This window comes from Platichthys flesus, chromosome 23 (genome assembly GCF_949316205.1).
Source record: "Platichthys flesus chromosome 23, fPlaFle2.1, whole genome shotgun sequence".
Lineage (NCBI taxonomy): Eukaryota > Metazoa > Chordata > Actinopteri > Pleuronectiformes > Pleuronectidae > Platichthys > Platichthys flesus.
This window is the reverse complement of record NC_084967.1, coordinates 3,367,844-3,380,632: the sequence shown is the minus strand read 5'-3', so window position 1 is coordinate 3,380,632 and position 12,789 is coordinate 3,367,844. Positions and strand designations below refer to the sequence as shown.

The window sequence follows — 12,789 nt, the reverse complement described above, 5'->3', positions numbered from 1 at the left end:
TATTGTTACAAAGTATAATTTGGTGGATTCATATAAAAAAGCTAACCAGACGATCTTGGCTTCACATGGTCAAATAGTAGAGGGGCGAAGAGTAGGATAGACTATATATTTTGTCCGGTAGAATTTCAGGTGACAGGGGCGAAAGTATCACCAGTTTTTTACACAGATCACAACATGCTCTCAGTAAAACTAACCTCAATGATGATCAAAAATGGTAAAGGGTATTGGAAATTAAACAACAATATTCTAGAGCTCCAGCAGTTTAGGGTAGCATTAAAGTGTTTTCTAAAAGATTGCTTTCATATGAGAGTATTTTATGAAAATGTCTGTGAATGGTGGGAAAGCACAAAGCTGCGTATTAGATACTACACACAGAATTACTCAAAAGAATCAAGGAAAGAGGAATTTAAATTATACTACCGACTGCAAAAAGCCATAAATAAATTAATGGAACAGAGAAATGCAGGTGGACAAATTGATAAGGACTTGCTGAAACATTTGCAAGATAAACAGAGGTTATTTTTTCACAACAGAGCAGAGGCCTATAAATTCCGGTGTCTTAGAGAGAAGTGGGAGAGTGACGAAAAGTGTTCCCCCTACTTCTTTAGACAGTCCAAAGCACAGGCAAAGAGGAGGAGCATAGTTTCCGTTTTAAATGAAACAGGTGAGGAGATTAACGATCCTGATGGGATTGCTCAAGTTATCTCTAATCATTTTTCTATGTTTTTTAAAGCAGAAAAGGTTGACTACATGAAAGGTGCAACATTGTTAGACAATATAGACAGATTCATACCTGAAGATCTGAGAACAGAGCTAGATAAAGATTTTACTTTAGAAGAAATCCTGAGGGCAACCATGTCTTTGAAAAAGGGCAAGGTGCCAGGAATAGATGGGATCACAAAAGAATTTTATATAATATTTTGGGAAGACATTGGGTCATGGCTGTTAGAGTTGTTCACTTATATATGTACATCTGGGATTATGGGGGAATCCATGAGAAAAGGGGTGATATCCCTGCTGTTTAAAAAAGGTGATGTCAACAAAATATCAAACTACAGGCCTCTAACAATGCTTTGTACAGATTATAAGATTTTTAGTAAGGTTTTGACAAACCGTTTGGTGTCAGCTCTACCCTTAATCATCGGCTCAGATCAGACATGTGCAGTACCTGGCAGGCAACTAAACTGGAATTTACAAATGCATAGAGATATACTATCTTATTCTCAGGACAGAAATATACCACTAATTGTCCTCAGTCTTGACCAGGAAAAAGCCTTTGACAGAGTTGATCACAATTTTTTGTTTAGGACACTAAAGAAATTTGGCTTCGGTGCTAGATTCAGGAGTTGGTTGAGGATTTTATACACAGAAGTCGGAAGCAGTGTTAATGTTAATGGCAACCTTGGTGAATTCTTTAAACAAACCAGAGGGGTCAGACAGGGATGTCCAGCATCAGCCCCCTTGTATGTGCTATTCATTGAAACGCTGGCATGTGCAATCAGGAAAAATGTTAACATCAAGGGTATACAGCTGCCTGGTGGTGAATCCTTGACCATATCCCAGTATGCAGATGACACTGTACTGTATTTAAAAGATGATTTCTGTCTGCGCGAAGCTATGCAGGTCATCGACACATTCTCAGTTGCTTCTGGTTCTAGAGTCAATACAGGAAAATCCCAAATCAAATACTTTGGAAAGTGGAAGGACAGAGTTGATAACCCTTTAGGGTTCTCTCTGTGTGCGGGGCCAATGACTTTACTGGGAATATCCTTTGGAAATAACAATGATGGAGAAACTAATTGGGAGACAAAATTGGGAAAAGTGCTGAAAAAACTAAATATGTGGAAATTAAGAAGGCTGTCCATTAGTGGTAAGATTTTGGTTATTAAATCTGATTTATTGCCGACATTACTTCATGTGGCTTATATTTTCCCCATGCCGGCTTTAGTTTGTTTAAAACTTCAAAAATCTCTGTTTCAGTTCATATGGGGAGGGTATGAATACATTAAAAGAGCTACAATGTATCAGCCGGTCGAAAGAGGTGGTAGGGACATGCCAAATTTAGGTTTGAAGTTCAAAGTTTTGTTTTTTTCAAATACATGTAGAATAATGTTAAACCCACCTGAACACAAATGCCAACCATTGATTAAATTCTGGCTCTCTATCCATCTGAGACCTCTTGTGGCGAAATGGGAAAACAGTTTTCCGAAAGCAGAGGTCATGCCAGATCATTATAAAAAAATGATAAGTTGGGCAAAGAAATACAAGGAGTGTTGGAAAAGAGATTCAGTAGTTAATCACAAAAAGCTGTATGAAACGTTGATTGCTAAGTTTGACCCTAAAGATGGTTTGCATGTTCATAGTGACGTGTGGAGAAGAACCCAATGCAAGAGTCTAGAAAACAGATTAAGAGATTTTAATTGGTTGGTGCTTCATAGGAAATTACCTGTGAGGAATACTCTATTTAATCATGATTTAACATTAAATAGGATATGCCCAAGACGTGGATGCAATGGGGTAGAAACCGTGGAACATGCATTATTTGAATGTCCCTTTGCAAAACAATTGTGGAAGAAATTGGGCCAAAGATTCGGTTTTCTAAAAGAGGTGAACTGGGAAAAAGTTCTGTTCATGGATTTTAGTTTAGAGGGGGACAAAGGTGTGTGCAAAGCCTTAGAACTTACATCAATTGTGAAGGCTAAGTTATGGGAGGTAAGAGGTAGTATAATAAATGAGACGGAAAAGTGGTCGATAGAAAACACTACACACAGTATTGAAGACATTATGCGGCGAAAACTTAAATTGGAGGCGAGCAAATGGGGCATCGACTCAATTAAAGATCGATGGAAAATTATTTTTGACAATCTGTAGACTGAACTCATGAAAGAGTCTTTTATTGTACCTCCTCTTATTTTCTTTTAGTCCGATAGAATTCTGGAGGTCTTAAGGTGTGGAGAGATGATGATCTTTGTAATGTAAAGTATTGTACCGCTCATGAGTGAATTAAATAAAAAAATATTCCAAAAAAAAAAAAAAAAAAAAAAAATCTGTTCTTATCAGTTTAATATCTGATACGTCCCCTACCCGGGGACCATATATTAAATTGATTTTTGGAACTGGGAGATGGAATAGGGGCTTGCTCCGTCCACTCCACGCATCGACCTGGTATTGCAGTACCTCCAGGAACGGTGCACCCCCCTAACTTTGTCTAAAACTAAGCAACAATATACATCAATGCCTGAAGTTCAACTCACAAGTTTCTACTTAAAGTCATTCATTAGCTGTTTGTTATTTGGCGGTATATTTGACCATTTTATGCTGCGTTAATGTATAAGAAGTGCTTTACCAATATATTTTATTAACATCAATTTATTGACAGGTCAAAGGGAATATAAATAGAAGCTTGCTGAGCCACTACCTTTTTCTGTTTGCAACTTAAAGACACACTAAGATCACATGTAAGAATATAGAATAGGCAATTTAATACAAATACAGACTAGATATACATAATAAACAGCCCTCACTAAAGACAGAAAATATATCTGTAAAGTGCTTACATGATAGTTGCACAAAGACATTTAGATATTCTGGAAGTATCATGGCAGATTAAGTATACAATAAGAATGTTAGAAGTAAAATTGCAATTGTAATTTAGATATATGAAAAAATATATATGTATATATCAATGGGTATAATATCCTAATAGCATAGTATAGTGCATTACTTTTGTGAAAAGGTGTTTCACATTTATGGTAAAGCCTTAATACTTTTTTTGGGAAGGTTTTGTGACGGGATTTTGGGGGAATTAGTTACATTACGTTACATTACATTTCAATGAGCTGACGCTTTTATCCAAAGCGACTTACAATAAGTGCATTCAAACCCGAGGGTACATACCAGGGACGAAAAGAATCAAGTAAGTACAATTTCTTCAAGATAAAGCAAAACTACAAAGTGCCATAAGTAAGTGCCATTTAAGTACTACTAAAGTGTTAGTTTCAAAAAGTTGTTAGTTTTTTTTTTTTATTCAAGGTAAAGTCGGAAGAGGTATGTTTTTAGTTTTCGGCGGAAGATGTGTAAACTTTCTGATGTCCGGATGTCAATGGGGAGCTCATTCCACCATTTAGGAGCCAGGTTGAAAGGAGAACTCAGGTAACAGCTGAAAAATGTGGTTTGAAGGTTTTAGTAATTTTTTTTAAATTCCAGATGTGGGTCAAACCACTTTTGTCTCAGTCTGAATCAGTTTTAATTCACTTGAACTGACCACTGAGCGCTGTGTTTTTTCGGAGTTAAATTAGATAACAGAGACGATTTTATTCAGCCTTTCGTATGTAAATGTGGAATTGCATGATGGGAAAATCTACCAAATGAAATAACGTGAACAATCTTTGTCAGCCTTTGCATGAAACACTTTTTTCTGTATTTGTTTCACTTGTCAGATGTTTGGATTCCCAGTGATTCAGTGACCTATTTTGTTCCAGTTTGACGGACTGTGTTTAGAACGTGTTTTCAGACCTCTGAGTGAAGGGGACTGGGAGGAGAAGCGGTTTGATTCCTCAGTCACTTGTTTGGTATCGCTTCTCGGCCTTTTGGCTAAGATCAAGTGTAGTATCTGTTCTTATCAGTTTAATATCTGATACGTCCCCTACCCGGGGACCATATATTAAATTGATTTTTGGAACTGGGAGATGGAATAGGGGCTTGCTCCGTCCACTCCACGCATCGACCTGGTATTGCAGTACCTCCAGGAACGGTGCACCCCCCTAACTTTGTCTAAAACTAAGCAACAATATACATCAATGCCTGAAGTTCAACTCACAAGTTTCTACTTAAAGTCATTCATTAGCTGTTTGTTATTTGGCGGTATATTTGACCATTTTATGCTGCGTTAATGTATAAGAAGTGCTTTACCAATATATTTTATTAACATCAATTTATTGACAGGTCAAAGGGAATATAAATAGAAGCTTGCTGAGCCACTACCTTTTTCTGTTTGCAACTTAAAGACACACTAAGATCACATGTAAGAATATAGAATAGGCAATTTAATACAAATACAGACTAGATATACATAATAAACAGCCCTCACTAAAGACAGAAAATATATCTGTAAAGTGCTTACATGATAGTTGCACAAAGACATTTAGATATTCTGGAAGTATCATGGCAGATTAAGTATACAATAAGAATGTTAGAAGTAAAATTGCAATTGTAATTTAGATATATGAAAAAATATATATGTATATATCAATGGGTATAATATCCTAATAGCATAGTATAGTGCATTACTTTTGTGAAAAGGTGTTTCACATTTATGGTAAAGTCTTAATACTTTTTTTGGGAAGGTTTTGTGACGGGATTTTGGGGGAATTAGTTACATTACGTTACATTACATTTCATTTAGCTGACGCTTTTATCCAAAGCGACTTACAATAAGTGCATTCAAACCCGAGGGTACATACCAGGGACGAAAAGAATCAAGAAAGTACAATTTCTTCAAGATAAAGCAAAACTACAAAGTGCCATAAGTAAGTGCCATTTAAGTACTACTAAAGTGTTAGTTTCAAAAAGTTGTTAGTTTTTTTTTTTTTATTCAAGGTAAAGTCGGAAGAGGTATGTTTTTAGTTTTCGGCGGAAGATGTGTAAACTTTCTGATGTCCGGATGTCAATGGGGAGCTCATTCCACCATTTAGGAGCCAGGTTGAAAGGAGAACTCAGGTAACAGCTGAAAAATGTGGTTTGAAGGTTTTAGTAATTTTTTTTAAATTCCAGATGTGGGTCAAACCACTTTTGTCTCAGTCTGAATCAGTTTTAATTCACTTGAACTGACCACTGAGCGCTGTGTTTTTTCGGAGTTAAATTAGATAACAGAGACGATTTTATTCAGCCTTTCGTATGTAAATGTGGAATTGCATGATGGGAAAATCTACCAAATGAAATAACGTGAACAATCTTTGTCAGCCTTTGCATGAAACACTTTTTTCTGTATTTGTTTCACTTGTCAGATGTTTGGATTCCCAGTGATTCAGTGACCTATTTTGTTCCAGTTTGACGGACTGTGTTTAGAACGTGTTTTCAGACCTCTGAGTGAAGGGGACTGGGAGGAGAAGCGGTTTGATTCCTCAGTCACTTGTTTGGTATCGCTTCTCGGCCTTTTGGCTAAGATCAAGTGTAGTATCTGTTCTTATCAGTTTAATATCTGATACGTCCCCTACCCGGGGACCATATATTAAATTGATTTTTGGAACAGGGGATGGAATAGGGGCTTGCTCCGTCCACTCCACGCATCGACCTGGTATTGCAGTACCTCCAGGAACGGTGCACCCCCCTAACTTTGTCTAAAACTAAGCAACAATATACATCAATGCCTGAAGTTCAACTCACAAGTTTCTACTTAAAGTCATTCATTAGCTGTTTGTTATTTGGCGGTATATTTGACCATTTTATGCTGCGTTAATGTATAAGAAGTGCTTTACCAATATATTTTATTAACATCAATTTATTGACAGGTCAAAGGGAATATAAATAGAAGCTTGCTGAGCCACTACCTTTTTCTGTTTGCAACTTAAAGACACACTAAGATCACATGTAAGAATATAGAATAGGCAATTTAATACAAATACAGACTAGATATACATAATAAACAGCCCTCACTAAAGACAGAAAATATATCTGTAAAGTGCTTACATGATAGTTGCACAAAGACATTTAGATATTCTGGAAGTATCATGGCAGATTAAGTATACAATAAGAATGTTAGAAGTAAAATTGCAATTGTAATTTAGATATATGAAAAAATATATATGTATATATCAATGGGTATAATATCCTAATAGCATAGTATAGTGCATTACTTTTGTGAAAAGGTGTTTCACATTTATGGTAAAGCCTTAATACTTTTTTTGGGAAGGTTTTGTGACGGGATTTTGGGGGAATTAGTTACATTACGTTACATTACATTTCATTTAGCTGACGCTTTTATCCAAAGCGACTTACAATAAGTGCATTCAAACCCGAGGGTACATACCAGGGACGAAAAGAATCAAGAAAGTACAATTTCTTCAAGATAAAGCAAAACTACAAAGTGCCATAAGTAAGTGCCATTTAAGTACTACTAAAGTGTTAGTTTCAAAAAGTTGTTAGTTTTTTTTTTTTTATTCAAGGTAAAGTCGGAAGAGGTATGTTTTTAGTTTTCGGCGGAAGATGTGTAAACTTTCTGATGTCCGGATGTCAATGGGGAGCTCATTCCACCATTTAGGAGCCAGGTTGAAAGGAGAACTCAGGTAACAGCTGAAAAATGTGGTTTGAAGGTTTTAGTAATTTTTTTTAAATTCCAGATGTGGGTCAAACCACTTTTGTCTCAGTCTGAATCAGTTTTAATTCACTTGAACTGACCACTGAGCGCTGTGTTTTTTCGGAGTTAAATTAGATAACAGAGACGATTTTATTCAGCCTTTCGTATGTAAATGTGGAATTGCATGATGGGAAAATCTACCAAATGAAATAACGTGAACAATCTTTGTCAGCCTTTGCATGAAACACTTTTTTCTGTATTTGTTTCACTTGTCAGATGTTTGGATTCCCAGTGATTCAGTGACCTATTTTGTTCCAGTTTGACGGACTGTGTTTAGAACGTGTTTTCAGACCTCTGAGTGAAGGGGACTGGGAGGAGAAGCGGTTTGATTCCTCAGTCACTTGTTTGGTATCGCTTCTCGGCCTTTTGGCTAAGATCAAGTGTAGTATCTGTTCTTATCAGTTTAATATCTGATACGTCCCCTACCCGGGGACCATATATTAAATTGATTTTTGGAACTGGGAGATGGAATAGGGGCTTGCTCCGTCCACTCCACGCATCGACCTGGTATTGCAGTACCTCCAGGAACGGTGCACCCCCCTAACTTTGTCTAAAACTAAGCAACAATATACATCAATGCCTGAAGTTCAACTCACAAGTTTCTACTTAAAGTCATTCATTAGCTGTTTGTTATTTGGCGGTATATTTGACCATTTTATGCTGCGTTAATGTATAAGAAGTGCTTTACCAATATATTTTATTAACATCAATTTATTGACAGGTCAAAGGGAATATAAATAGAAGCTTGCTGAGCCACTACCTTTTTCTGTTTGCAACTTAAAGACACACTAAGATCACATGTAAGAATATAGAATAGGCAATTTAATACAAATACAGACTAGATATACATAATAAACAGCCCTCACTAAAGACAGAAAATATATCTGTAAAGTGCTTACATGATAGTTGCACAAAGACATTTAGATATTCTGGAAGTATCATGGCAGATTAAGTACACAATAAGAATGTTAGAAGTAAAATTGCAATTGTAATTTAGATATATGAAAAAATATATATGTATATATCAATGGGTATAATATCCTAATAGCATAGTATAGTGCATTACTTTTGTGAAAAGGTGTTTCACATTTATGGTAAATCCTTAATACTTTTTTTGGGAAGGTTTTGTGACGGGATTTTGGGGGAATTAGTTACATTACGTTACATTACATTTCATTTAGCTGACGCTTTTATCCAAAGCGACTTACAATAAGTGCATTCAAACCCGAGGGTACATACCAGGGACGAAAAGAATCAAGAAAGTACAATTTCTTCAAGATAAAGCAAAACTACAAAGTGCCATAAGTAAGTGCCATTTAAGTACTACTAAAGTGTTAGTTTCAAAAAGTTGTTAGTTTTTTTTTTTTATTCAAGGTAAAGTCGGAAGAGGTATGTTTTTAGTTTTCGGCGGAAGATGTGTAAACTTTCTGATGTCCGGATGTCAATGGGGAGCTCATTCCACCATTTAGGAGCCAGGTTGAAAGGAGAACTCAGGTAACAGCTGAAAAATGTGGTTTGAAGGTTTTAGTAATTTTTTTTAAATTCCAGATGTGGGTCAAACCACTTTTGTCTCAGTCTGAATCAGTTTTAATTCACTTGAACTGACCACTGAGCGCTGTGTTTTTTCGGAGTTAAATTAGATAACAGAGACGATTTTATTCAGCCTTTCGTATGTAAATGTGGAATTGCATGATGGGAAAATCTACCAAATGAAATAACGTGAACAATCTTTGTCAGCCTTTGCATGAAACACTTTTTTCTGTATTTGTTTCACTTGTCAGATGTTTGGATTCCCAGTGATTCAGTGACCTATTTTGTTCCAGTTTGACGGACTGTGTTTAGAACGTGTTTTCAGACCTCTGAGTGAAGGGGACTGGGAGGAGAAGCGGTTTGATTCCTCAGTCACTTGTTTGGTATCGCTTCTCGGCCTTTTGGCTAAGATCAAGTGTAGTATCTGTTCTTATCAGTTTAATATCTGATACGTCCCCTACCCGGGGACCATATATTAAATTGATTTTTGGAACTGGGAGATGGAATAGGGGCTTGCTCCGTCCACTCCACGCATCGACCTGGTATTGCAGTACCTCCAGGAACGGTGCACCCCCCTAACTTTGTCTAAAACTAAGCAACAATATACATCAATGCCTGAAGTTCAACTCACAAGTTTCTACTTAAAGTCATTCATTAGCTGTTTGTTATTTGGCGGTATATTTGACCATTTTATGCTGCGTTAATGTATAAGAAGTGCTTTACCAATATATTTTATTAACATCAATTTATTGACAGGTCAAAGGGAATATAAATAGAAGCTTGCTGAGCCACTACCTTTTTCTGTTTGCAACTTAAAGACACACTAAGATCACATGTAAGAATATAGAATAGGCAATTTAATACAAATACAGACTAGATATACATAATAAACAGCCCTCACTAAAGACAGAAAATATATCTGTAAAGTGCTTACATGATAGTTGCACAAAGACATTTAGATATTCTGGAAGTATCATGGCAGATTAAGTATACAATAAGAATGTTAGAAGTAAAATTGCAATTGTAATTTAGATATATGAAAAAATATATATGTATATATCAATGGGTATAATATCCTAATAGCATAGTATAGTGCATTACTTTTGTGAAAAGGTGTTTCACATTTATGGTAAAGCCTTAATACTTTTTTTGGGAAGGTTTTGTGACGGGATTTTGGGGGAATTAGTTACATTACGTTACATTACATTTCATTTAGCTGACGCTTTTATCCAAAGCGACTTACAATAAGTGCATTCAAACCCGAGGGTACATACCAGGGACGAAAAGAATCAAGAAAGTACAATTTCTTCAAGATAAAGCAAAACTACAAAGTGCCATAAGTAAGTGCCATCGCTTCTCGGCCTTTTGGCTAAGATCTAGCCAGGTGAGAAGGGTTTGCGGACGTGGATTGTCATAATGACGTCAGCAACGGTTTCACAGCAGGGACTTCCCGTGCTGAAAAATACTTTGAGATTCATTTGGAAGAGTACTGAAGTTTTTTTGGATAGGAGAGAATTTGGAGTTAATATTCTTTTTGGAGCCTTGTCCCTCAAGATAGATGACCTCCTCTGCTTGCAGAGAAATGCCACCGACCGTTTTTTTGATGTTACGTTCTATAATCTCACCAAGATGGAGGAAACGAAAAGGTTGGCTGATCGTTTGGCTGATGGACCACTGAGGGAGTACCAGATTCAAAGCCTTTGCCGAACTGGTGAGCGGGTTTTCACAATTCATAAGTATAATCCCTGGGTAACTGAAGAAGCAACCAGATACTTCCTTTCTAAGCATGTGACAGTGATTTCGAGCATGAGGGAAATCAGGGACTCTCTTGACGTTTGGACTGGAAAAAGACAATGTCGTGTGCGGCTGAAGGATGACCCAGATGGTCACGATGGCTACCACCACCCCCCTGCCTCCTTCACCATAGGCACAAATAGAGGATATCTGTACTACTCGGGCCAGCCTATTTACTGCAGAAAATGCACAGACTTTGGTCACACGGCAGAATCCTGCAAGCAGGTGAGGTGCAGAAATTGCAAGGGTCTAGGACACAAAATGGGGACTTGTGACCGTTCCAGAAAATGCAATCTTTGTGGGTCTGAAGGACATTTATTTAAGCACTGCCCTGAGGTCCGCTCCTCCTATGCAAGCATTGTAAGGCGACCAATGTGCGAAGATCCTGATGCCTCCTCCCTGAGAGCAATTAACGAGGTAATTGATCAAATGTTTGGTGACAATGAGATTGAGGCAAATGTGGTTGATCCACCTGAACGAGCACCTCCCCCAGAGAAGAAGAAGGGGGAGGAGACTACAACCTCAGAGGAGAGCCAACCTGTTCCTGAGTGGACCACAGTGGAAAGCAGGGGAGGCAAGGGGAAAAAAAGGAGGATCGAGACAAGCGCTGTGCCCCTGGGAGTGGATAGCGTGTTCAGTGTTCTTTCTGAGGTTGTGGAGGAGTCGCAGGAGGAAGGGGAGATGGAGGGGCTGCAGGTGAACAGCGATCAGGATTTGAAGGCTGCTGCCAGGGTGGATGGGCTGGAGGGTGGAGAACATGGACAAATTCCAGTGCAGACTGAGGTGACAGACTCTGACGGCAGCATGCCCCCGTCCGGGTGTGTCCTGGTGGAGTCCCTGGCTCCGAACAACTCTGACAGGGATTTGGTTTCAGAGCAATGCTCATTGCTTCCAGAGGGTAATACCCCCAACTCAGGGCACGCGGTGCCCGAGGAAAAGACACATAGGGAAGGCATTGAATTTGACTGTGAAGTTGAAAATTAGAGAAAACACAGTGTCTCGTCTTTGATGGTTTGTTTGTTTGTTTTGTTTTTTGTCTCATTCCTCATTTACCAGAATGTCCTCATTACATATAGTTTCCATAAATGTTACAGGTTTGAGGAACAAGGCCAAAAGGGAAGTGGTCTTTTCTCATTTATGTTCAATCAGCTTTTCTTTATGCCTTTTGCAAGAGGTCCACTTGAAAAATGAAGACGACGTGAACCTATTCTCAAAAGAGTGGACCAAAGGTGAATCTAGGTGGAGCATTGGGGGGGTCCATTCATCTGGGGTGGGAACACTATGTGGGAATAATGAAGTCCAAGTGGTTGGCAGTTTTTCAGTGGTACAGGGGAGGGTTTTGGTAACAGATATTGACTGGAAGGGAAAGGGGTTAAGAGTTATTAACATATATGCCCACTCTTCTCCAAAGGAGAGAAGGGAGCTTTTTCTTAGTCTGGACACTGCTTTCATGACCAACCGCCATGTGGTAATTGGAGGAGACTTCAATTCCCAAAGTGAGGGCAGCAAGGCCGAGGCCAGTTTAATAAATATTGTTACAAAGTATAATTTGGTGGATTCATATAAAAAAGCTAACCAGACGATCTTGGCTTCACATGGTCAAATAGTAGAGGGGCGAAGAGTAGGATAGACTATATATTTTGTCCGGTAGAATTTCAGGTGACAGGGGCGAAAGTATCACCAGTTTTTTACACAGATCACAACATGCTCTCAGTAAAACTAACCTCAATGATGATCAAAAATGGTAAAGGGTATTGGAAATTAAACAACAATATTCTAGAGCTCCAGCAGTTTAGGGTAGCATTAAAGTGTTTTCTAAAAGATTGCTTTCATATGAGAGTATTTTATGAAAATGTCTGTGAATGGTGGGAAAGCACAAAGCTGCGTATTAGATACTACACACAGAATTACTCAAAAGAATCAAGGAAAGAGGAATTTAAATTATACTACCGACTGCAAAAAGCCATAAATAAATTAATGGAACAGAGAAATGCAGGTGGACAAATTGATAAGGACTTGCTGAAACATTTGCAAGATAAACAGAGGTTATTTTTTCACAACAGAGCAGAGGCCTATAAATTCCGGTGTCTTAGAGAGAAGTGGGAGAGTGA

At 37.9% G+C, this 12,789-nt stretch overlaps 5 non-coding genes across 5 annotated transcripts; all 5 read left to right on the top strand.

The window, feature by feature from the left end:
- The first annotated feature begins 3,015 nt into the window (after nt 1-3,015).
- Nucleotides 3,016-3,199, top strand: LOC133949218 (U2 spliceosomal RNA). Its single transcript, XR_009920141.1, has one exon. It is a non-coding gene; the product is annotated as a U2 spliceosomal RNA (small nuclear RNA).
- A 1,374-nt stretch (nt 3,200-4,573) lies between these two features.
- LOC133949206 (U2 spliceosomal RNA) lies at nt 4,574-4,764 on the top strand. The gene has a single exon (XR_009920130.1). It is a non-coding gene; the product is annotated as a U2 spliceosomal RNA (small nuclear RNA).
- Nucleotides 4,765-6,139: 1,375 nt separating this feature from the next.
- LOC133949216 (U2 spliceosomal RNA) lies at nt 6,140-6,329 on the top strand. The gene has a single exon (XR_009920139.1). It is a non-coding gene; the product is annotated as a U2 spliceosomal RNA (small nuclear RNA).
- A 1,375-nt stretch (nt 6,330-7,704) lies between these two features.
- Nucleotides 7,705-7,895, top strand: LOC133949205 (U2 spliceosomal RNA). Its single transcript, XR_009920129.1, has one exon. It is a non-coding gene; the product is annotated as a U2 spliceosomal RNA (small nuclear RNA).
- A 1,374-nt stretch (nt 7,896-9,269) lies between these two features.
- On the top strand, nt 9,270-9,460 carry LOC133949204 (U2 spliceosomal RNA). The gene has a single exon (XR_009920128.1). It is a non-coding gene; the product is annotated as a U2 spliceosomal RNA (small nuclear RNA).
- The last annotated feature ends 3,329 nt before the right edge of the window (nt 9,461-12,789 follow it).